Source organism: Notolepis coatsorum (genome assembly GCF_963971535.1).
Source record: "Notolepis coatsorum genome assembly, chromosome: 2".
Classification (NCBI taxonomy): Eukaryota; Metazoa; Chordata; class Actinopteri; order Aulopiformes; family Paralepididae; genus Notolepis; species Notolepis coatsorum.
In genome coordinates this window covers 110,487,056-110,512,823 of record NC_140166.1, presented here as the reverse complement: position 1 = coordinate 110,512,823, position 25,768 = coordinate 110,487,056, and the positions used below count along the sequence as shown (strand labels likewise).

At 42.5% G+C, this 25,768-nt stretch overlaps 1 protein-coding gene across 1 annotated transcript in view; it reads left to right on the top strand.

The window, feature by feature from the left end:
• The window catches only part of adamtsl3 (ADAMTS-like 3), a gene marked incomplete at its 5' end in the record, with an annotated part of 671,346 nt that overhangs the window by 328,625 nt on the left and 316,953 nt on the right, over positions 1-25,768 (top strand). The gene's annotated exons all lie outside the window — the stretch shown is intronic.

The following is a 25,768-nucleotide window of genomic DNA, read 5'->3' as shown; positions in this document are numbered from 1 at the left end:
GTTCTACACTACAGTATCTCTTCCCCTCAGTGCTCTCCCTCCTCTCTTCTCTTGTTCTACACTACAGTATCTCTTCCCCTCAATGCTCTCCCTCCTCTCTTCTCTTGTTCTACACTACAGTATCTCTTCCCCTCAGTGCTCTCCCTCCTCTCTTTCTCTTGTTCTACACTACAGTATCTCTTCCCCTCAGTGCTCTCCCTCCTCTCTTCTCTTGTTCTACACTACAGTATCTCTTCCCCTCAGTGCTCTCCCTCCTCTCTTCTCTTGTTCTACACTACAGTATCTCTTCCCCTCAGTGCTCTCCCTCCTCTCTTCTCTTGTTCTACACTACAGTATCTCTTCCTCTCAGTGCTCTCCCTCCTCTCTTCTCTTCTCTTGTTCTACACTACAGTATCTCTTCCCCTCAGTGCTCTCCCTCCTCTCTTCTCTTGTTCTACACTACAGTATCTCTTCCCCTCAGTGCTCTCCCTCCTCTCTTCTCTTGTTCTACACTACAGCATCTCTTCCCCTCAGTGCTCTCCTTCCTCTCTTCTCTTGTTCCACACTACAGTATCTCTTCCCCTCAGTGCTCTCCCTCCTCTCTTCTCTTCTCTTGTTCTACACTACAGTATCTCTTCCCCTCAATGCTCTCCCTCCTCTCTTCTCTTGTTCTACACTACAGTATCTCTTCCCCTCAGTGCTCTCCCTCCTCTCTTCTCTTGTTCTACACTACAGTATCTCTTCCCCTCAATGCTCTCCCTCCTCTCTTCTCTTGTTCTACACTACAGTATCTCTTCCCCTCAGTGCTCTCCCTCCTCTCTTCTCTTGTTCTACACTACAGTATATCTTCCACTCAGTGCTCTCCCTCCTCTCTTCTCTTGTTCTACACTACAGTATATCTTCCCCTCAGTGCTCTCCCTCCTCCCTCCTCTCTTCTCTTGTTCTACACTACAGTATATCTTCCCCTCAGTGCTCTCCCTCCTCTCTTCTCTTGTTCTACACTACAGTATCTCTTCCCCTCAGTGCTCTCCCTCCTCCCTCCTCTCTTCTCTTGTTCTACACTACAGTATCTCTTCCCCTCAGTGCTCTCCCTCCTCCCTCCTCTCTTCTCTTGTTCTACACTACAGTATCTCTTCCCCTCAGTGCTCTCCCTCCTCTCTTCTCTTGTTCTACACTACAGCATCTCTTCCCCTCAGTGCTCTCCCTCCTCTCTTCTCTTTCTCTTGTTCTACACTACAGTATCTCTTCCCCTCAGTGCTCTCCCTCCTCTCTTCTCTTTCTCTTGTTCTACACTACAGCATCTCTTCCCCTCAGTGCTCTCCCTCCTCTCTTCTCTTGTTCTACACTACAGTATCTCTTCCCCTCAGTGCTCTCCCTCCTCCCTCCTCTCTTCTCTTGTTCTACACTACAGTATCTCTTCCCCTCAATGCTCTCCCTCCTCTCTTCTCTTGTTCTACACTACAGTATCTCTTCCCCTCAGTGCTCTCCTTCCTCTCTTCTCTTGTTCTACACTACAGTATCTCTTCCCCTCAGTGCTCTCCCTCCTCTCTTCTCTTGTTCTACACTACAGCATCTCTTCCCCTCAGTGCTCTCCCTCCTCTCTTCTCTTGTTCTACACTACAGTATCTCTTCCCCTCAGTGCTCTCCCTCCTCCCTTCTCTTGTTCTACACTACAGTATCTCTTCCCCTCAGTGCTCTCCCTCCTCTCTTCTCTTGTTCTACACTACAGTATCTCTTCCCCTCAGTGCTCTCCCTCCTCTCTTCTCTTGTTCTACACTACAGCATCTCTTCCCCTCAGTGCTCTCCCTCCTCTCTTTCTCTTGTTCTACACTACAGTATCTCTTCCCCTCAGTGCTCTCCCTCCTCTCTTCTCTTTCTCTTGTTCTACACTACAGCATCTCTTCCCCTCAGTGCTCTCCCTCCTCTCTTCTCTTGTTCTACACTACAGTATCTCTTCCCCTCAGTGCTCTCCCTCCTCCCTCCTCTCTTCTCTTGTTCCACACTACAGCATCTCTTCCTCTCAGTGCTCTCCCTCCTCTCTTCTCTTGTTCTACACTACAGTATCTCTTCCCCTCAGTGCTCTCCTTCCTCTCTTCTCTTGTTCTACACTACAGTATCTCTTCCCCTCAGTGCTCTACCTCCTCTCTTCTCTTGTTCTACACTACAGCATATCTTCCCCTCAGTGCTCTCCCTCCTCTCTTCTCTTGTTCTACACTACAGTATCTCTTCCCCTCAGTGCTCTCCCTTCTCTCTTCTCTTGTTCTACACTACAGTATCTCTTCCCCTCAGTGCTCTCCCTCCTCTCTTCTCTTGTTCTACACTACAGTATCTCTTCCCCTCAGTGCTCTCCCTCCTCTCTTCTCTTGTTCTACACTACAGTATCTCTTCCCCTCAGTGCTCTCCCTCCTCTCTTCTCTTGTTCTACACTACAGCATCTCTTCCCCTCAGTGCTCTCCCTCCTCTCTTTCTCTTGTTCTACACTACAGTATCTCTTCCCCTCAGTGCTCTCCCTCCTCTCTTCTCTTGTTCTACACTACAGTATCTCTTCCCCTCAGTGCTCTCCCTCCTCTCTTCTCTTGTTCTACACTACAGTATCTCTTCCCCTCAGTGCTCTCCCTCCTCTCTTCTCTTGTTCTACACTACAGTATCTCTTCCCCTCAGTGCTCTCCCTCCTCTCTTCTCTTGTTCTACACTACAGTATCTCTTCCCCTCAGTGCTCTCCCTCCTCTCTTCTCTTGTTCTACACTACAGTATCTCTTCCCCTCAATGCTCTCCCTCCTCTCTTCTCTTGTTCTACACTACAGTATCTCTTCCCCTCAGTGCTCTCCCTCCTCTCTTCTCTTGTTCTACACTACAGTATCTCTTCCCCTCAATGCTCTCCCTCCTCTCTTCTCTTGTTCTACACTACAGCATCTCTTCCCCTCAGTGCTCTCCTTCCTCTCTTCTCTTGTTCCACACTACAGTATCTCTTCCCCTCAGTGCTCTCCCTCCTCTCTTCTCTTCTCTTGTTCTACACTACAGTATCTCTTCCCCTCAGTGCTCTCCTTCCTCTCTTCTCTTGTTCTACACTACAGTATCTCTTCCCCTCAATGCTCTCCCTCCTCTCTTCTCTTGTTCTACACTACAGTATCTCTTCCCCTCAGTGCTCTCCCTCCTCTCTTCTCTTGTTCTACACTACAGTATCTCTTCCCCTCAATGCTCTCCCTCCTCTCTTCTCTTGTTCTACACTACAGTATATCTTCCCCTCAATGCTCTCCCTCCTCTCTTCTCTTGTTCTACACTACAGTATATCTTCCACTCAGTGCTCTCCCTCCTCTCTTCTCTTGTTCTACACTACAGTATATCTTCCCCTCAGTGCTCTCCCTCCTCCCTCCTCTCTTCTCTTGTTCTACACTACAGTATCTCTTCCCCTCAGTGCTCTCCCTCCTCTCTTCTCTTGTTCTACACTACAGTATCTCTTCCCCTCAGTGCTCTCCCTCCTCTCTTCTCTTGTTCTACACTACAGTATCTCTTCCCCTCAGTGCTCTCCCTCCTCTCTTCTCTTGTTCTACACTACAGCATCTCTTCCCCTCAGTGCTCTCCCTCCTCTCTTCTCTTGTTCTACACTACAGTATCTCTTCCCCTCAGTGCTCTCCCTCCTCTCTTCTCTTGTTCTACACTACAGTATCTCTTCCCCTCAGTGCTCTCCCTCCTCCCTCCTCTCTTCTCTTGTTCTACACTACAGTATCTCTTCCCCTCAGTGCTCTCCCTCCTCTCTTCTCTTTCTCTTGTTCTACACTACAGTATCTCTTCCCCTCAGTGCTCTCCCTCCTCTCTTCTCTTTCTCTTGTTCTACACTACAGCATCTCTTCCCCTCAGTGCTCTCCCTCCTCTCTTCTCTTGTTCTACACTACAGTATCTCTTCCCCTCAGTGCTCTCCCTCCTCCCTCCTCTCTTCTCTTGTTCCACACTACAGCATCTCTTCCTCTCAGTGCTCTCCCTCCTCTCTTCTCTTGTTCTACACTACAGTATCTCTTCCCCTCAGTGCTCTCCCTCCTCTCTTCTCTTGTTCTACACTACAGCATCTCTTCCCCTCAGTGCTCTCCCTCCTCCCTCCTCTCTTCTCTTGTTCTACACTACAGTATCTCTTCCCCTCAGTGCTCTCCCTCCTCTCTTCTCTTGTTCTACACTACAGTATCTCTTCCCCTCAGTGCTCTCCCTCCTCTCTTCTCTTGTTCTACACTACAGCATCTCTTCCCCTCAGTGCTCTCCCTTCTCTCTTCTCTTGTTCTACACTACAGTATCTCTTCCCCTCAGTGCTCTCCCTCCTCTCTTCTCTTGTTCTACACTACAGTATCTCTTCCCCTCAGTGCTCTCCCTCCTCTCTTCTCTTGTTCTACACTACAGCATCTCTTCCCCTCAGTGCTCTCCCTCCTCTCTTCTCTTGTTCTACACTACAGCATCTCTTCCCCCCAGTGCTCTCCCTCCTCTCTTCTCTTGTTCTACACTACAGTATCTCTTCCCCTCAGTGCTCTCCCTCCTCTCTTCTCTTGTTCTACACTACAGTATCTCTTCCCCTCAGTGCTCTCCCTCCTCTCTTCTCTTGTTCTACACTACAGCATCTCTTCCCCTCAGTGCTCTCCCTCCTCTCTTTCTCTTGTTCTACACTACAGTATCTCTTCCCCTCAGTGCTCTCCCTCCTCCCTCCTCTCTTCTCTTGTTCTACACTACAGTATCTCTTCCCCTCAGTGCTCTCCCTCCTCTCTTCTCTTGTTCTACACTACAGTATCTCTTCCCCTCAGTGCTCTCCCTCCTCTCTTCTCTTGTTCTACACTACAGTATCTCTTCCCCTCAGTGCTCTCCCTCCTCTCTTCTCTTGTTCTACACTACAGTATCTCTTCCCCTCAGTGCTCTCCCTCCTCTCTTCTCTTGTTCTACACTACAGTATCTCTTCCCCTCAGTGCTCTCCCTCCTCTCTTCTCTTGTTCCACACTACAGTATCTCTTCCCCTCAGTGCTCTCCCTCCTCTCTTCTCTTGTTCTACACTACAGTATCTCTTCCCCTCAATGCTCTCCCTCCTCTCTTCTCTTGTTCTACACTACAGTATATCTTCCCCTCAATGCTCTCCCTCCTCTCTTCTCTTGTTCTACACTACAGTATATCTTCCACTCAGTGCTCTCCCTCCTCTCTTCTCTTGTTCTACACTACAGTATATCTTCCACTCAGTGCTCTCCCTCCTCTCTTCTCTTGTTCTACACTACAGTATATATTCCACTCAGTGCTCTCCCTCCTCTCTTCTCTTGTTCTACACTACAGTATATCTTCCACTCAGTGCTCTCCCTCCTCGCTTCTCTTTCGTTACTCCATATCTTTCCTCTCTCTTTCCTTTCTTGCTCTCACTGTCTGTAAATTGATTAATTCGATTAGATTAGATTAGCACAAGTACAGTACAAACGGAAAGAAGTTTGGCATCCAACCAGAGTGCAAATGTCACAGTAAAGTGCAATAGTAATATACAATGTACAGGTGATTCAACTGGGTATAACATTTATAAATTAGTACTACTGAGTATAGTGATAATCAGATGTACAGTATGTACATAGTTGAAGTATTTATATGTATAGTGATAGTGTATACAGGTATAAAGACACTATGGTTGGCGGTCGGGTGGCGTAGCGGAGATTGCGCTCGTCACTAATGCAAGAGGCTGTGGTCTCGACTCCCGGAGTCAGCATTGCCCTGCGGCTTGGTCCGGTCGTCATACTAACTCGTTTGGCTGAGTTAGGGAGAGGGAAGTCGTGGGTGGTAATCTGGCGTTGTGGACAGCGACGCCTACAGGTCAGGTCTGGGGGCGCCTGCTCAGCGAAAGGCAGGAAATGGTGAAGGCAGCGTGACCTCGCACGCGTTACGCTTCACCAATGAGAGTCCTCGCTGCCAGGTGAAAAAAATAGCCACTGGCTGTCTCCACGTGTGTTGGAGGAAGCATGTGGTGGACTTCAGGGTTCCCTTGTACCGACCAGTAGGAGGAACATGCGCACAACAACCAGGTAGGGGAGGGGGGGAATTGGCATAACAACTAAAATTGGGATGGGGAGAAAAAATTGAAAAACAGGCAAAAAATTTAAATTAAAATAAAAAAAAATAAAAACACACTATGGTAGTAAGTCATACTGGCCAGCAGCGTAACTAGTAAGAGTAGGTAAGGGATATGTACAGATATAGATTTAGTACCTACATTACTGTATGTGTAAAAATTTGGGATGTCCCGATCACCTTTTTTTGCTCCCGATCCGATCCCGATCATGTGATTTTGAGTATATACCGATCCCGATCTTTCCCGATCCGATCAAAAAAAATTAAAATAAAAAATTATTATTATTATTATTTTTTTTTAATCCCAATTTCTCACATTACATTCACGCTGAATGTTGACGTTATCCAGGTGAAAAGTTAACTTCATTCAAGCGAGGCATTGCAATCCTTGACATAAATCATTTGATGTATAATTAAATCAAAGGAAATGCGTTTGGGTCTGAGAGTGTGGCTAGTCTGCCGTTCTGCAGCTGGATACTATTGGTTTGTTTTGGCTAAATTCTTCTGCTCTGTGTGACAATAAATAAATGAATGATGATATGCAATTTAAAACCAAAACTAAGGCCTCAGTATGAGTTTAAGACGTGAACATGGTCATGTTTGTTGAATAAAGCCCCTCTGTTGCCTAAAATAGTCCCTCGAGGGGCGCGAGCGCGGCGGCTCTTGTTATTACATTCACCCTGAGAAATGTGCTTCATATGAGAAATATTCAAAGTTTCAATATCTGTTTGCACATTAGTATACATTCAGTGTTCAACTTACGTAATGATTTGCTCCATTCTGGTCTGAAACGCTGACGATAATCCTCAGTCACAGCAAATAATTGACGTTATCCAGGTGAAAAGTTAGTCTAAAAACGCCGCCTCCAGCCTGCTGCTTCATGAGTTTTTCCTCCATGCGGAATTTCCTCCTTGCAAACATTGCAAGTGGCTGTTGGACTGGCTTGACTTTTAATTTTTAAATGCTTAGTTCCAAACCTCTGACATTTTTGTCTAGCTGCTCAAGTCAGTGGATAACCGTGTTTCGGGAGCGAGGCGTTGTTGTGAGCGTGTAGGATTCGGCATACGTCACTGTCGTGCAATGGTGTAAATTAAAGGGAATGTGTTTGTTGTGGAAAATTCTTCTGCTCTGTGTGACAATAAATTAATTAATGATGATATATTATAATTTAAAACCAAAACTAAGGCCTCAGTATGAGTTTAAGACGTGAACATGGTCATGTTTGTTGAATAAAAAAAAAATATATATATATTTTTTTTACTGCTGATTTTCTTTTTATCCCGATCCTCTGAAAATCACGTGATCGGCGCCGATCCCGATCACGTGATCGGATCGGGACATCCCTAGTAAAAATGATTATATGCAGGTATATACAGATAGATGTACTGTATGATGACAATACATTTGAATCTAATCTAATCTAGCATTGTCCCAATGCATACTGGGAGACCCACGCCTATTCCTGGACGCTACATAATGAATGAATGAATGAATGAATGAATGAATGAATGAATGAATGAATGAATGAATGAATGAATTAATTAATGAATGGATGCATGAATGCATGAATGCATGAATGAATGAAGAAATTAGTTAGTAGCATAGTCTGTGAAGTGCTTTTCATTTAAAAACAACATTGAGACACATTAAAATGTAATTATGTCATAATGGACGCTGGGATACACTTGAGTAGAGAGTTCACAGTGACTGACTCTGGTCTCAGATCATTAAGAAATGAACCCTCAATGCTACCTCATTGTGTGTGTGTGTGTGTGTGTGTGTGTGTGTGTGTGTGTGTGTGTGTGTGTGTGCGTGCGTAAGATAAAGATAAAGATAAAGATAAAGATAAAGATAAAGAGAGGAGAGGGACTAGGGAGGGAGGGAATGACAGGGAGGGAGATCAAGAGAGTGAGGAAGAGAGAGAGCGAGAGAGAGAGGCAGTGGAGACAGAGAAAAGGAAATAGAGAAAGAAAGAAAGAAAGAAAGAAAGAAAGAAAGAAAGAAAGAAAGAAAGAAAGAAAGAAAGAAAGAAAGAAAGAAAGAAAGAAAGAAAGAAAGAAAGAAAGAAAGAAAGAAAGAAAATGGCACCGCATTGTGTGCGCGTGCGTGTGTGCATGTGTGTGTGTTGTGTGTGTGTGTGTGTTTGCAAGCACTGTATTGGTGTGTGTGTGTCTGCATGTGTCTCTTGAGTTTGCATGTGTGTCACATAAATCACGGTACCAGCTCATCTGTGTCCTATGGGCAGTGTTGTGCTAGTTACTGAAAAATAGTAACTCAGTTACTTTACTAGTTACTTCATTTCAAAGTAACGTCGTTACTTTACTAGTTACTTACACCCAAAAGTAATGAGTTACTATTTAGTTATTTAAAAAAAAAAAAAAAAAAAAAAAAAAAAAAAAAAAAATTGTCCCATGCCCCAGATACTCAAAATCGGTTGATCAACTTGACAGTTTCCATTCACATCACTGAACTCTGCTAAGCAATGTGGTCTATACAAACACAAATACTGTACTCACTACATACTGCTCTCACCAAGCTGCATCAAAGACATACTGTACTCACTACATACTGCTCTCACCAAGCTGCATAAGAGACATACTGTACTCACTACATACTGCTCTCACCAAGCTGCATCAAAGACATACTGTACTCGCTACATACTGCTCTCACGAAGCTGCATAAGAGACATACTGTACTCACTACATACTGCTCTCACCAAGCTGCATAAGAGACATACTGTACTCACTACATACTGCTCTCACCAAGCTGCATCACAGACATACTGTACTCACTACATACTGCTCTCACCAAGCTGCATAAGAGACATACTGTACTCACTACATACTGCTCTCACCAAGCTGCATCACAGACATACTGTACTCACTACATACTGCTCTCACCAAGCTGCATCAAAGACATACTGTACTCACAAATCTGACACAAACAAATGTTGTCCCGAGTCGATATAATAAGAAGTGCGCCGGTTGAAGGAACAGCCTTGATGTCGCCGGAGCGTTTCATTATAACCATCTTGCAACGGTGTTTAAGATATCAATCAAAGCATTGCAACGTTAGAATAGTTAGGATATCAATTGTGCATGAAAGGACTATATTTATATTGTTTGATTAGTATTATGAGATTCCCTGGCAGATTTCGTACAGTCAAAATCCGTTGATCAACTTGAGTTTCAGTGAACACATTGCACTCACCTGCGGTGGTCGAGATCTAACGTTAGTCCAGCTGACTCCAGCAGCCCCTCAAACATGTTATTTATCTAGTTTCCATGTTGTATATTAATTATCTCTCCAAGTAGTTGCTAAATGGTTTGTTAGTTCGTTACTGCGTTCTTTTTATGTAGATTCATAGCGAGCGTCCTCCTTTTGTTTACTATAGAGAGCGTCTATTTCTTTCCGTAGCCGCATTTCTGGTTTCCGCATTTCTGATTGGCCAGTGGCCACTGACTGACGCTCTCTGGTCAGAGAACGTCAGAGAACGTCAGTCAGTGGCCAATCAGAAATGCGGAAACCAGAAATGCGGCTACGGAAAGAAATAGACGCTCTCTATAATAAACAAAACAAACGCTCACTATGAATCTACATAAAAAGAACGCAGTAACGAACTAACAAACCATTTAGTAACGGTAACAGCGTTACTGAATTTTAAAAGTAATGCGTTAGAGTACTAGTTACGGCAAAAAGTAACTTCGTTACTCTAACGCGTTACTTTGTAACGCGTTAGTCCCAACACTGCCTATGGGTCATGTGCCAGTGTGACGTGAGGCCTGCTTCTCTGAAAGAGTGAGACTGTAGAGTGTTAGGTGTGACCGTGTGTTCTTTTTAACCTGTTAAGCCGGAAGGTCCCCCAATTGGGGGACCCTGCTTTTCTTTATCATAAATCGATCAATAGAGACCGTATTAGATCCCCAATTATCATATCATGGGGTATCATTGGAAAGCCACACTCATTGGCTACAACCCTGTCCAAACGTTTTCGAGATCGCCAAATGATTGACGGAGCTAGAGCCCCCGGAGTTCGGGGGTGGTAATGTGTACTTTTGCACACGCCTATCTGTCTATATTATTGTATTAAAAGAAATGCACACCCAAGCCCCTAGAGGTCGGCAAAGTGGCGCGTCGCGAATCGTCCTCACGAGGGCCCACATGTGGGCCCTTGGATGTTAAGAGGATGTATTAATGTTTTTTTTAATGTTCCTAGATACCAATAACATGCAAATTTACCTTGTAGAAGTGGAGCAATCTTCGGGGGGGGGGGGTTTAACTCGAAACTGCGATTGTTACCAAAAGCATGTTTTAGGTTCGGTAAAATAGACATAGAATAGACCTTACGTTAGCCAGAAGGTACTCCAAAAAGAATAATCCCGGTGATCCCATCGCGATCGCAATTACTTGTGTATATGTGTATATTCGTGTATACTCGAAACAATAGGTTTGAGGCGATAAAATCTCAGAGCGATCGCTCTGTCCTGATTCCCTCTGAGGGGGAGGAGTTCTTGCAGAGACTCCCCACACTAAAGTGCAATTCCGACATAGGCAGCTGTGCCAGGGAGACACAGGGAGCTCCAACCGAGTGTTTAGAACGGGGATCAAAGGAAAAAGATCAAAGGATCAAAACCCAAGAATAGTAGGGTTTTGCGCTCAACGGTTCGTGACGAAACCCGACTTTTTTCTATCGCCATGCTCTAAGACAAACTCTAACCTTAACCAACTTTGAAAGAGTGCCTAAGCTTAACCGTCGAAAGAACTTGCCGTCGCGCTCTAAGACAAACTCTAACCTTAACCAACTTCGAAGAGTGCCTAAACTTAACCAGTGTAGAAACAGGCGTCGGCCAATCAGAGAGCGTCTCCGAGAAATGCAGCTGGGTTTGGTATTCACGCTTAAAACATAGTTAAAAAAATAAAATAGTTATTAGTAAAACAAATAAAATACAGAATAAAAATAAGATAAAAATAGAACATAGTTAATAAAAAACATAGTATAAACAGAACATTTAAAAACAACAGCACAAGAAAATAAAAATAAAAAGCTAACAGTCAAAGGCCCTTTTGAACAGGCCTGCTTTAAAAGAGTCCAGGCTCTGTGGTGCCCTCACAGGCGTGGTGCAGCCTTGCAGAAGGCTCGGTCACCCATGGTGCAGAGCCGGGTATTGGGGACCTGAAGGAGCAGGCTACCTGCGGATCTGAGGGTGCGGGTGGAGGATTGTGGAGTGATGAGTTCCTGAAGGTAGAGGGGTGCGAGTCCGTTACAGTAGTCCAGTCTTGAGGAGATAAAGGCATGGACAAGCTTCTCTGCATCTGACAGGGTTAGAGTGGGATGGAGTTTTGATATATTTTTAAGGTGATAGAATGAGGTCTTGCAGAGGTGTTTTATGTGGATGTTGAAGGTCAGGTGGGGGTCAAATCGAACCCCCAGATTTGTGACTGAGGGGGAGAGGGGGATTACCTGGCCGTCAAAGGTGAGATGTGATATGGATGAAGACTGAACCTGGTGAGGGGTGCCAATTAGAAGTGCCTCTGTATTATTGCTGTTTAGTTGGAGGAAGTTGCTGTTCATCCTTGCCTTTATCTCCCCAAGACAGATGGTGAGGCATGACAGAGCTGCAGAGGGGTTTAGGGTTGTGTGTCATCGGCATAACAGTGGAAGGACATTCCATGTCTGCCGATGACATGACCGAGGGGGAGCATGTAGGTGATGAATAGGATGGGACCAAGAACCGACCCCTGCGGAACACCACAGGTGACATCGAGCAGCCTGGACTTGTGTCCTCCCAGTGAGACATATTCAGTCCTGCCTAAGAGGTAGGACTGGAACCACTGTAGTGCGTGGTCCGACAGTCCAACAGTGTTGTGGAGGCGCTCCAGGAGGATGGTGTGGTCCACAGTGTCAAACGCCGCTGTCAGATCGAGGAGGATGAGGAGTGATGGTGATCCTGCGTCAGCGGTCATTAGAAGGTCATTCGTCACCCTGAGCAGAGCTGTTTCCGTGCTGTGGGATGAGCGAAAGCCTGACTGGAACTTCTCGAACAGGGTGTTATTTTTAAGGTTAAGAGAGATAAGAGAGATACTGTGTTAGGTGCAGTGTTGTGCTAGTTACTGAAAAATAGTAACTCAGTTACTTTACTAGTTACTTCATTTCAAAGTAACTTCGTTACTGCACTAGTTACTTACACCCAAAAGTAATGAGTTACTGTGAAAAGTAACTATTTAGTTATTTAAAAAAAAAAAAAAAAAAAAAAGATTGCTCCCGAGTCCCATGCCCCAGATAGTATTCAAAATCGGTTGATCAACTTGACAGTTTCCATTCACATCACCGAACTCTGCTAAGCAATGTGGTCTAGATACAAACACAAATCTGACACAAACAAATGTTGTCCCGAGTCGATATAATAAGAAGTGCAGCGGTTGAAGGAACAGCCTTGATGTCGCCGGAGCGTTTCATTATAACCATTATAATTCAAGGGTACTTGAACTGTACTGCTGTACTGTACCCATTCTGCAATCTGTTAATAAAGTTTTCATTCATTCATTCATTCATACTACGACTATGCTTGCACCTCATGGTACCAAAGCACCTCAAAGGCGCTTAAAACAAAATTACAAACATCACAAAACAAACTGGTCAGACTACTACTTGACCTGAACCCACCTCACCCCTGCCCACTTTGACAACCTAGGATGGCTTAGAGTAGACGACAGAGTACAGCAACTTGCAATGGGCCTGGTCTACAAGATACACTATACGACCGGGGTACCCATGTACATGTCAAAATACTTCCCAAAGGTCAGTGAATACCACAACCACTACACCAGAGGGAGCTCCACAAATCATGTAAAACCCAGATTCGGCTCAAACAAGGGACTAAACACGTTTCGCAATTATGCCACAACAATGTGGAACGCCCTACGGGTAACAGTACTGTATATTTGAATACCGTTTATGTCACAAATGTATCAGTACTAAATACCTATATGTCCCTATGCCATAAATGTCATGTATGTTGTGTATGTCATAAATGTCTATATGAATTGAAAATGGGGGACCCTGATGGAAACAAGACAAACGTCTTTCTCAGGTCTGCATCCCCTTAACAATTGTATGTATTGAGCCGTACTGTATTGTACCCATTCTGCAATCTGTTAAATAAAGTTTTCATTCATTCATTCATTCATTCACCATCTTGCAAGTTGCAACGTTGTTTAAGATATCAATCAAAGCATTGCAACGTTAGAATAGTTAGGATATCAATTGTGCATGAAAGGACTATTTATATTGTTTGATTAGTATTATGAGATTCCCTGGCAGATTTCGTACAGTCAAAATCCGTTGATCAACTTGAGTTTCAGTTGCACTCACCAAAGTCTGCGGTGGTCGAGATGTAGTAACGTTACGTTAGTCGACTCCAGCAGCGCCTCAAACATGTTCTTTATCTCGTTTCCATGTTGTATATTAATTATCTCTCCAAGTAGTTGCTAAATGGTTTGTTAGTTTGTTACTGCGTTCTTTTTATGTGGATTCATAGTCATAGCGAGCGTTTGTTTTGTTTACAATAGAGAGGGTCTATTTCTTTCCGTAGCCGCATCTGGTTTTCGCACTTCTGATTGGCCAGTGGCCAGACTCGCCTCGTATCATTCTACGCGGGTGGGGATGAGGATAATAATAATCACTACCGCTCGCTATCAATCTACGCCGTATATAACGCAAATAACGCAGTGACGAACCATTCAGTAACGTAAGTAGCGTTACTGAATTTCAAAAGTAATGCGTTAGAGTACTAGTTGCGGCAAAAAGTAACTTCGTTTCTGTAACGCGTTACTTTGTAACGCGTTAGTCCCAACACTGGTTAGGTGTGACCGTGTATTCTTTATTAAGAGAGAGACCGGAGAGTGTTAGGTGTGACCGTGTGTTGTTTATTAACCTGTTCCACCCTGACGGGACCGGATCCGGTCCCAAAACGGCATCTGGTCATAAATCCATATTTTTCAGAGTGTTGCAAAAAAATATTGCGATTTTAAAATCAAACGGATTCAAGTATTAACATCACTAACATGTCATAAAAGCATGTAGAATGTATATTAGCATCAATACGTTAGTTTAGCAATAGGTTAAAAGTGCCATTAGATAGTTTTACCTTCTCGATTTGCTGAAGTCTATTGGAAGACGGCGACCATTTTGAAAAATTTTAACCATGGGAATTGTTTTTTTGCAGCCATTTTGTCGAGGGCATGCATAGCTGTGGATCAGCGTTGTAATTATTCTGAACTACACTTCCTGGCAAGTTCTATGGGGGTTCAAAGTTCAGCGTTCTGAATGAATTATGTCAATAACAATATTATTCGGGATAATAAGCCACAAAAGGTAACGTTTTTGACAAATATTGAAACGCAGTTAGTTTCTCCTCCCTATTGTTAGCATGTAGCAACAATTAGATCTGAAATTTGTTTCAAAATGGTTGCACTGTGGTGAAAATAAAAAAATACAGTAAATTACAGTAGATATCATTATCTGTTCTTATGCACGCTGGTGATACTAAATCCAAAATTTTACTTGGGCATTTGAAAGATAATATATGTATATATATATAAATGTGCGAATTAGCTATAATAAGGTAATTTATAAGTAGGGACGGATGCTCGATATTGGCTTTTTTACCGATAACCATATATACTGATATTGTCCAACTCTTAATTTCCGATACCGATATCAACCGATATCAACCGATACCGATATATGCGGGGTTTCCCCCCCCCCAAAAAACTGAATAATTTCAGGTAATTAACATTACATATCTCTTGTTGTTGAATTAACACAACATTATGCATACTTTTGACAATAAATAAAATCAGAATTTGCTCTTACTTGCTTGCCTGGGTAAATACAGGTTATAGAAATGTAAAAAAATATATATATAAATAAAAATAAATTTTGAAAACCGATACCGATATTTTCCAATATCACATTTTAATGCCAATATCGGCCGATAATATCGGTAGGCCAATAGTATCGGACATCCCTATTTATAAGCATCATATTCTATATATTTTTTTTTCTACTTTTTCTCCCATTTTCTATTTTTCTCCCATCCCAATTTCGTATCGTCCAATTCTACCCTCCCCTGTCTCGAACGCTGTTAGGCCATGCCTCCCACAAGTCGGCTGCAATGTGGACTAAGCCTTACATCACGTGTCCCCTCCGGTACTCGAGGAGGCAGCCGTCGCATCTTTTCACCTGCACAGCGCGATCTCTCAGCGTCGGGGGTCTGCGTTTGGAGGGCACGCCGCCCCCGTCGCTTCCTGATTCTGCTGCGCAGGCGCACCAACCGACCTGTAGGAGTCGCTGTCCACAGCGTCCGATCCCCGCCCATCAGCTTCCCACCCCCTAATACTGCCAATTGTATTAGTATGAACGACCAGCCAAGCTGATAGCAATGCCGAGAGCTGGGCTCGAACCCAGCGTCTCCTGCATTGGTGGTGAGCGCCTTGCCCACTGCACCACATAGCCGCCTCATATTCTATATTCTATAATAATATTTCAAATTGCATTGGTGCGGATGGGAGAATTCAGTACTGTATCTACAGAACCTTCGGTTTAATCATCTTTCCTTTATTAATTTCCTTCGATTTTTTCTTTTACACATGATCTCAAGAGGGTACTGAACGAGATCAGTGCCAGTTTTTTAAGTTTGGTCATTATTATCATGGTGTTATTCACTGTCAAAGATGCAAAGAAAAATATTTCACAATATTTCTGACACTGTGAATACATTCCCTGAGGTCCATAGATGTCCCTAGATACCAAGAATATGCAAATGGACCTTGTAGAAGTGGAGCAATATTCCATTTACCTAGGTATATATTTTAGGCGAAAATATTCCACGGGTGGAACAGGTTAAGAGAGAGACTGTAGAGCAGGGGTGGCCAACCTTTTTTGAACCAAGATCTACTTTTTTAAAAGGGTCTTAAAAATTATTTTGATAGGTCTTAGAAATGTTACTCCTATGTTGCGATAACAGGGAAACGTCTGGGCTGCAAAGTAAGCAATATGGTAATAGACTGTAAGTTCCTCCCCAACAATTCATATGGAATACTGTAACTTCTTTCATAGAAATGTTCCTCCATACTTTTTTTTACCAGTATGGCTGTGAAATAGGTATTCAATTATATTCAAAGTGGTCTTAAAAAGGTCTTAAAAGGGTATTAACTTGTTGCAACCTGCAGGAACCCTGCATTTAGGAGAATACCAGGTAGAGTGAAGAGACTCATTATAATAATGTTGTTTAGTTTGGACAGACTTCACGTCTGCCTCCCTCGCTTCTCCAGCTCAGTGGACAATGATGTGTGACAGCATCTAATGGTACATGTGAGTTATGGCAATACTGTTAGACACATATACAACAGTGATCTCAGTACAGATTAAGGAGTAAGGAGTAACGAGTACCAACCCTTGTGAAAAGGTATCTGGGTAGTTTGATGGTAATACAAATTTGTGGCCAGCCATAGACAGTAGGGTCTTGTTGAGGCATCTTCAAAACATTTTATTTTACATAATTATGAAAGTCCAGATTCATACCTTCAAAATAAGCCATCACTTGAACATTTTGGTGGGATACTTTTCAAGCTACTTCCTATGAATCATGGTGATATCACAAAACGTATTCAGAGAAAAATGGCCTTGACCGTTTACACTTACAGTGTTAAAAAACTACAACACTACCCAGAATGCATTGTAATCCATGGCCCCCCTCTCTCTGGGGCAATTAACACCTGGCAGCGTTCTAGTCAGGCTCTTTTGTTATGACAATGACTCTGTCTTGTGGCACTGCAAACACAACACCCATAGAGGAAAAAGGAAAAGTCATGATAGTTTATTTAAAAATGTGTGTGGTAGTGAAAGGTTAACCTTCTGTAGTGTGGTAGTGAAAAGTTAACCTTCGGTAGTGTGGTAGTGAAAGGTTAACCTTCTGTAGTGTGGTCGTGAAAGGTTAACCTTCTGTAGTGTGGTAGTGAAAGGATTATGTCTGTTTTAATTTAATAAGTGATCTTAAAATGTCAGTAGTGTACCAGAGCAGACTATATTTTTAGGAAGGAGGTTGAAGAGGTTAAAGAGGAGTATCTTCTTTAGTTAAAGGTATAGTTTCGATTTTTGGTTCCTATTTCCTACTTACCAAAGTCAATGGGGTCAAGCTCCTTACTTTCACAGTGCACACAAAGTAGATTTCAGTGTGCCCCAGTTAGCTTGTACAGACAGGTGCTTGACCCTGTTGACTTTGCATTAGTTCGTGGTTAACTATCCAGAGCTAGTATGAGGAACAGCATGGGTTGTGGATAGAAATTATATTATATTATATTTGACCTGCTATGTAAGTGCAACTCTATGCCATTACACTGTCTTCTATATGACATGCCCCAGTGATGAGCAATCTCCAAATATTAGGCCTATATGGAACTAGTATTTATATAATGTATTATATACACTTGTCATAATATACTAACCTACACTGTAGCACTCAACACTTTGATGAACATGTTACTCAGCTGATAGAGTTGTGCCCTTCATTGTGCCCTTGTCGTACAGACCTTGTAAGTCTAAAAGTGGATAAAAGCATCAGCAAAATGACTACATGTAAATCTAAATGTATTATAAGGAGGACCTAGTATTTATATACTGTATTATGTGGACCAGGACCTAGTATTCATATGATATATTATATGGACCTATGATTTATATAATGTATTATATGGACCCAGTATATATATACGGTATATACTGTATTATATGGACCTACTGTAGTATTTATATGATGTATTATATGGACCTAGTATTCTGCCCTGTCAAGGGAGACCGCAGTAACTTCCAAACAGTGAAACTGAGAAAAATGGCTTTAAAGTTTTTTGACTTGCCATCCAAAATATGTTATATCAAATGACCCCTAGGCATTTTCAATAAATGTATCCTCGTCACTCGGTCGAGCTCCAGTTCTGTCACTCAATGACTTTTCCTAAAAGTACCTGTTTTATCTGGCACGGTTTCTGAAATTTCAAAATGACTTCAGGAAAATGTAATTAGAACGTTATTCCACATATGGGCCATTGGAACAGACAAAAGTCCCAGCACTTTGCGAGCGTCTAGCGCAGGGGTGGCCAACCCGTGGCTTGCGAGCCGCATGTGGCTCTTTTCCCATCAATGTGTGGCTCTTCCATCCAAAAAAATAATAATAATAATTATAATTCTTTTTTTTTTCTTTAAAAAAAGGGAAAAAAATGATGTCACTCAAACCTACATTTCATTGTGGTAAACCTCATATTTTTATATTCAGAGGTAATTATATAGTTTACACTGTTTATTTTTCTCATATTTCTCATATAAGCTGTCGGGTCGTCTGACCCGTTCCTGGTGGGAATTAGTGGCATTTTCTCCATGGCTGTGCTAGTGTTAAGAGAGACATCTACTTTATAAGGATAAACATCTGTGACACGTGAACAGAAGCAGACACACCGCAGCGCCGGTGGTTCATCGACCCTTGTTTGATTCATCGACCCTTGTGTGATTCATTCTTCTGTTACAGAGTTACAACTCTGTCGAGGCCCTTCATTGTGCCCTTGTCGTACAGACCTTGTAAGTCTAAAAGTGGATAAAAGCATCAGCAAAATGACTACATGTAAATCTAAATGTATTATAAGGAGGACCTAGTATTTATATACTGTATTATGTGGACCAGGACCTAGTATTCATATGATATATTATATGGACCTATGATTTATATAATGTATTATATGGACCCAGTATATATATACGGTATATACTGTATTATATGGACCTACTGTAGTATTTATATGATGTATTATATGGACCTAGTATTCTGCCCTGTCAAGGGAGACCGCAGTAACTTCCAAACAGTGAAACTGAGAAAAATGGCTTTAAAGTTTTTTGACTTGCCATCCAAAATGTGTTATAGGTAGATAGATGATAGTACCCAGATTTAACATGTATTAATGAAGTAATCTTTAGGCATACAAAAATATGACGTGGTTATTTTAATTAACCCCAAAATAGCAGATACTGCACTCTGCTGCACGATTTCCTTAAATAATTATACAGGTAATGTACAGGCAAAGTGCAGTAACTTCAAATACAATGTTGTTTTCCCTCCAGCTTTCATAACTTAACCTAGCCATTTTATTTGGATCATCATCATTCCAATATATTCAGGTATTACATTTTATTTTCAAAATGGCTAGGTTAAGTTATGAAAGCTGGAGGGAAAACAACATTGTATTTGAAGTTACTGCACTTTGCCTGTACATTACCTGTATAATTATTTAAGGAAATCGTGCAGCAGAGTGCAGTATCTGCTTTTTTGGGGTTAATTAAAATAATTATGTCATATTTTTGTATGCCTAAAGATTACTTCATTAATACATGTTAAATCTGGGTACTATCATCTATCTACCTATAACACATTTTGGATGGCAAGTCAAAACACTTTAAAGCCATTTTTCACTGTTTGGAAGTTACTGCGGTCTGCCTGGGTTTTGAGTGTGATTTTGTAGTTACTGCAGTTTTTAAAACCCCATATCTCCAAAACTGAGCCACATTAACATCTGAAACTTGGTCACAAGATAAAACATTTATTGACAAGGTCAATTTCACTCATAACAAAATTTTGACTTTTTTCAAGTTACTGCGGTTAGCCTTGACAGGGCAGTATTGGTATACTGTATTATATGGACCTATTATTTATATAATGTATTATATGGACCTAGTATTTATATACTGTATTATATGGACCTAGTATGTATATTATGTATTATGAATTGAAAATGGGGGACCCTGATGTAAACAAGATGAATGTATTTCTCTGGTCTGCATACCATTAACAATTCTGTGTATTGAGCCAGCATAACTGGACCACTTTAATGGATCGATGCTTGAATGCTCCCAAGCACTGGAATACACAAACATGTCTCAACACCTCAATAGTCAAGATATTAATCAAGTTTCAAGATTTTATTATCATTTAAAATAAAGTACAGAATAGAGCTGTATTAATAATAGCTCAGATTATTCATACCTGTCACTTTGGATAATTCCGTGATACATGAGATTTATTCACATACACACCAGAGCATACAGTGAAATGCGGGTGGCCATGCCCGCTTTGATTGTCCAGTAATACTAATAAACTAATAAAATAGACATAATAAACAGGTAAAAAAAAATAGGCATGATAAAATAGACATGCTAAAGTCAATGTTCAATGTTCTGATGGCCTGGGGGAAGAAGAAGCTGAGCCGTAGTCTCTCCAGAGTGATCACCGTGGTCTTTTTGAACCGCTGCTTGATGCTTTGGCTAGTGCTGGGCATGTTATGTCTTGAGCAGAGTCCAGTCCTGGTGGTGGCAGAACAGGAAGTCCATCTATAGGCGGCAGGACATGGACGTCACGGAGCAGCTGGAATCTGGTTTCCGCGCCATCATATCCGTTGTTCAAGTTCAAGTTCAAGTTTCTTTATTAGTTGACATGCAAAGATACAGAATACCTTCACATGGAATGCTTTTTTCTGTTATGCTCCTATGAGGATCATAGGACGCTTGGATCATACACATACAGCTCATTACAGTAATATTCCACAATTATTACATTTTAGATAGTAATAATGGTACAGAGCCTTGAGACAAACATATGCATATTCACCACCGCAAACAGACTGGCAGCCGTCATAGGCAGCGCCATTTACGGAAGGAGGGGGGAGTGGGTTGGGGTTGTTACAGGGCCGAGAGCCGAGAGCATTGTGTTAATGCAGCTATCTCATATCGCCTTTTATAGATTTCATCACGGTCCAATTTTGTGATACACGAGCGTCGATCAAACTTGTCATTTTCTGTATCACTCTGGCCGCATTTACAAGTGAATCGCAGAAGTATTTCCATCTCGTGTTTGTGGTTCGTGTCAGATTCAACTCCAACAAAGCTCATTATTTGTTCGACCTTGTCTGCAAATCCGTTATCAAGCGGTGCATCACCATCATCGTCTGGCTCTTCAGCGTTGCTGTCAGTGAATAATGTAGCCGGGAGAACTTCGTCGTCGTCGTCATCATCTTCAGAATCAATTTCGGCGTCTGAGTTGTTATCCGGCTGCATATAATCCATAATAAATGTCACCAGCGCGTTTTTGTCCTCGGCGCAGTGTCCACCGAATTCACCAAACCGGTTTAGCGCCTCAGCCACGTCTCTCGCTGTACTCTGCATGGTGACTATCAACAGAGCACTGTCAACACACTGTTTATATTATCCATCAATAGCCATCAACTTAATGACGTCACCGCCATGGCGGCCTGACCAATAAGGATTTTGTTGACTAATTGATTTCATTTGGACAAATCTGAAATAAAAAAGTGGAACCAATGCACTTGACCAATGTACTCAAGCTGGCAAAAACATGCTCTCCATAGCGACACACATACACACACTGATTTATTTGTACGAGAGTCATTTATTATTATATACTGTATAGTGTGGTTTAATGGTTGAATTAAATTTGATTTTATTTGATTAAATCAGACCAGACCAGATCAGATATGATTATATTAGATATGATTATATTATATTTGATTTGTTTAGGTTCGATTAGATGACAAAACTCTAACCGTATGAGGCAATCTACAGACTACAAAAACCCCATTCACTCAATTCAAAGGCATTCAGTGCCACATGAAAACCACCAGAGCAATGGCACTGGCATCCGCTAGATTCCGTGTCTGTTCTGTAATGTACATTAAAAAGACGAAAATACAAAAGATAAAGTGTACTGCGTAATTGAATAGAGAACTTCACGGTTCTGAAGATGATGGATTACATTTACATAACTCTAATGGTGCCTCTGCACTGGGTTTCGCTGGGTTGTAGAGGCTGGGTATCATGTAGCACCGACTATGATGAGGGCTCCTGTGTGACTCCTGCTGTGACCGGTGCCAGCCAACACACTGCAAAAAATATCCACCTCAACACATTATTTAAACATGTACTATACTTCATGGAAACATAGCTTATTTTGCAAAAACGAAATCAAGGAGTGATCACTTGATGGACATTGCTTTCTGTGTGACATAAGCGTGACAATAGTGCATCCTCGCAATCCGGTGTTGTGGTGGCTTGAACCAGGGCTCATTGTCACCATTGATTGATTGATTGATTGGTTGAAAACTTTATTAACAGATTGCAGAATGGGTACAGTACAGTACAGCTCAATACATACAATTGTTAAGGGGATGCAGACCAGAGAAATACTTTCGTCTTGTTTACATCAGGGTCCCCCATTTTCAATTACTCATAACATATATGACACACACGACATACAGATAAACAGTACTGCTACATCTATACATTTATGACATACCAGATTTGCAAATACAGTACTGTTTGTGGTACAAAAAGAGTCCAGAAAAGAGAGTATATACATTTGACGTAGAAACTTTACATCAGGGTTCATTGTCATTGTCACCAGGGCTCATTGTCACCAGGGCTTGTTGTCACCAGGGCTTGTTGTTACCAGGGCTCATTGTCACCAGGGCTTGTTGTCACCAGGGCTTGTTGTCACCAGGGCTTGTTGTCACCAGGGCTTGTTGTCACCAGGGCTTGTTGTCACCAGGGCTTGTTGTCACCAGGGCTTGTTGTCACCAGGGCTCATTGTCACCAGGGCTTGTTGTCACCAGGGCTTGTTGTCACCAGGGCTCGTTGTCACCAGGGCTCGTTGTCACCAGGGCTTGTTGTCACCAGGGCTCATTGTCACCAGGGCTTGTTGTCACCAGGGCTTGTTGTCACCAGGGCTCGTTGTCACCAGGGCTTGTTGTCACCAGGGCTCGTTGTCACCAGGGCTTGTTGTCACCAGGGCTCGTTGTCACCAGGGCTTGTTATCACCAGGGCTTGTTGTCACCAGGGCTCGTTGTCACCAGGGCTCGTTATCACCAGGGCTCGTTGTCACCCCTCTTCCCCCTCTTTATTCCAGCCACTCTCAAGCTCTCACAAAATGTCTACTTGCCCAGGAAGTCTCTTGACTTTGTTTTTCAGCTCCTGCAGCATGTCCGAAGACTCTGCTAACTCCTTCAAAGTTCGGTTTTGCAACTCCATCTAGACTTTTAGTGTTGTTATAGTGTTGTTATCGTGGGGTCATTTTTAGCTTTCAGCGCCGCTATCTCCCCTCTCAGTGTAGTGGTAACCTCTGATCTGAGAGAGTGACACTATAGCCCCCAGGACGTCCATGTTGTCCACTTTCGGAGTGGCCTGTCTAGCATTTCCTTCTCCGTTTGAGTCTGAGGCTTCATTTGAGTCTGAGCCTTCATTTGAGTCTGAGGCTTCGTTTGAGTCTGAGGCTTCATTTGAGTCTGAGGCTTCATTTGAGTCTGGGGCTTAATTTGGGCCTGAAGCTTAATTTGAGTCTGATGCTTCGTTTAGGCCTGAGGCTTCGTTTGAGTCTGAGGCTTCGTTTGAGTCTGAGGCTTCGTTTGAGTCTGAGGCTTCGTTTGGGCCTGAGGCTTCATTTGAGTCTGAGGCTTCATTTGAGTCTGAGGCTTCATTTGAGTCTGAGGCTTCGTTTGAGTTTGAGGCTTCGTTTGAGTCTGAGGCTTCGTTTAGGCACGAGGCTTCGTTTGAGGCTGAGGCTTCGTTTGGGCCTGAGGCTTCATTTGAGTCTGAGGCTTCATTTGAGTCTGAGGCTTCATTTGAGTCTGAGGCTTCGTTTGAGTTTGAGGCTTCATTTGAGTCTGAGGCTTCGTTTGAGTCTGAGGCTTCGTTTGGGCCTGAGGCTTCATTTGAGTCTGAGGCTTCATTTGAGTCTGATGCTTCGTTTGAGTCTGAGGCTTCATTTGAGTCTGAGGCTTAATTTGAGTCTGAGGCTTCATTTGAGTCTGAGGTTTCATTTGAGTCTGAGGCTTCGTTTGGGCCTGAGGCTTCATTTGAGTCTGAGGCTTCATTTGAGTCTGATGCTTCGTTTGAGTCTGAGGCTTCATTTGAGTCTGAGGCTTAATTTGGGTCTGAGGCTTCATTTGAGTCTGAGGTTTTGTTTAGGCCTGAGGCTTCATTTGAGTCTGAGGCTTTGTTTGAGTCTGAGGCTTCGTTTGGGCCTGAGGCTTCATTTGAGTCTCTTCCTTCAGCTTCTCCAAAGGCTTCGAATACACCCTCCTTAAACGTATCAGTTCATACTTTGTGTGGTTTTGTCAAAATGGAATTTTAAACAAAAATCTGAGCTACAACCGAGTGCGTCCTACCCACTCATCACCCGACAGTCATAACGTTAATCAATCATACACCAGAAAACAACAAGGCATAATCTGTCTGTGTGCTGTCTGTGATCTGTTCCCTAACTGGCAGAGCTGTCCTGCTCGTGAGAGGCACCAGGCCGCCTGTGGTTGCTCCTAATCTAATTTTGTATCAAGCCTAAAGTCGTATTTTCTTTAATAAAGTCATTGGGGTGAGATCATTTCACTTCAATTTCCAATACAAAAGAGCTTGTTTCAAAGGTCTTTCAAACCAACAGGGATCTAACCTGGCCCGCCGGATAGTCTGTTACACAGAAGAACCATCTGGGAAGTTGTCCTTTCAAAGAATGCCGATTGGTCAGAACCACTGTGGTTCAGGCACAAGCGCATACCTCGAAGCGTGACAAGATGGATTCTCGCATGATCTGGTGATCTTGCGAAGCCATGTGCCATGCAAGGTTACGAGGGATTGGCCTTATTTGAAGATTTTGTCACTTGTCTAATCTGTAATGTAGTCAAACAGCGACCTCTAGGCAAAAGAGCCCTGCTTCGTACCACACTTTGTTAAAAAAAATTGTTTTGGTCTGATGTGTTGATTGTAGTTTAGTAACTTATTATACTGTGAATTTCTTCAGACTTCTTTTGGAAGAGCCTGAGACAAAACAAAACAATTTAAACAAAGCAGGGCTCTCTGTTTGATAATTACATATTCTACCTTTAAGACATCCAAACTACTCACACCCTCTTGTTTAACACAACAAGTTATTTTGCACAGGAACGAATAACATGTACAGACAGTCAGACTCAATACAAGCTTGAATGACTTGCTAAGATAAAGTTTCTTTGAAGTGCAGTAGGTATATACAGTAACTGTGTGAGGTGGACAAGCTTGGGTTTCATCAGGCTATGGGGCTCTGTGTGACTGTGCTCACGGAGGCCCTGGTTAGTGTCTGGGACTGATCCAGAAGCATGACCTGCTTTGGGGACATTACACTGCAAATAATGACACGCTTAGCAAGTGATTTTTATTTTGCTACCGAAAATTACTAATATTATCTCAGGATAAAAGTGATCTCACTGACACAATGCTCCTTGTTTCAAGTATCTGTTGCATTAGAAATAACTTTGTAAACAAATTGCTAACTTTAACAACATTTCTTTCTAAAGATTCACTTGTTCCAGGCCTCAGTCCAAGTCCAATTCAGAAAGTGAAAATTCAATACATGTACAGAATATAATTCAACTTCAGTTAACTTGCAAATCTTAATAAAAGAAGATAAAAATAGACATCCTCTCTAAGCGTGTTATTATTTGTAGTGTGTCACAGGTACTTCACAGCGATAATCAGAGACATATGCTGGATGTCTGCTCATATAGAGTTGGGTCTGAGGCTACTGTGGGGTGAGGAGGTACAAAGTGGCGCTAAGTGAGGGCATTTGGACCTGGGGCC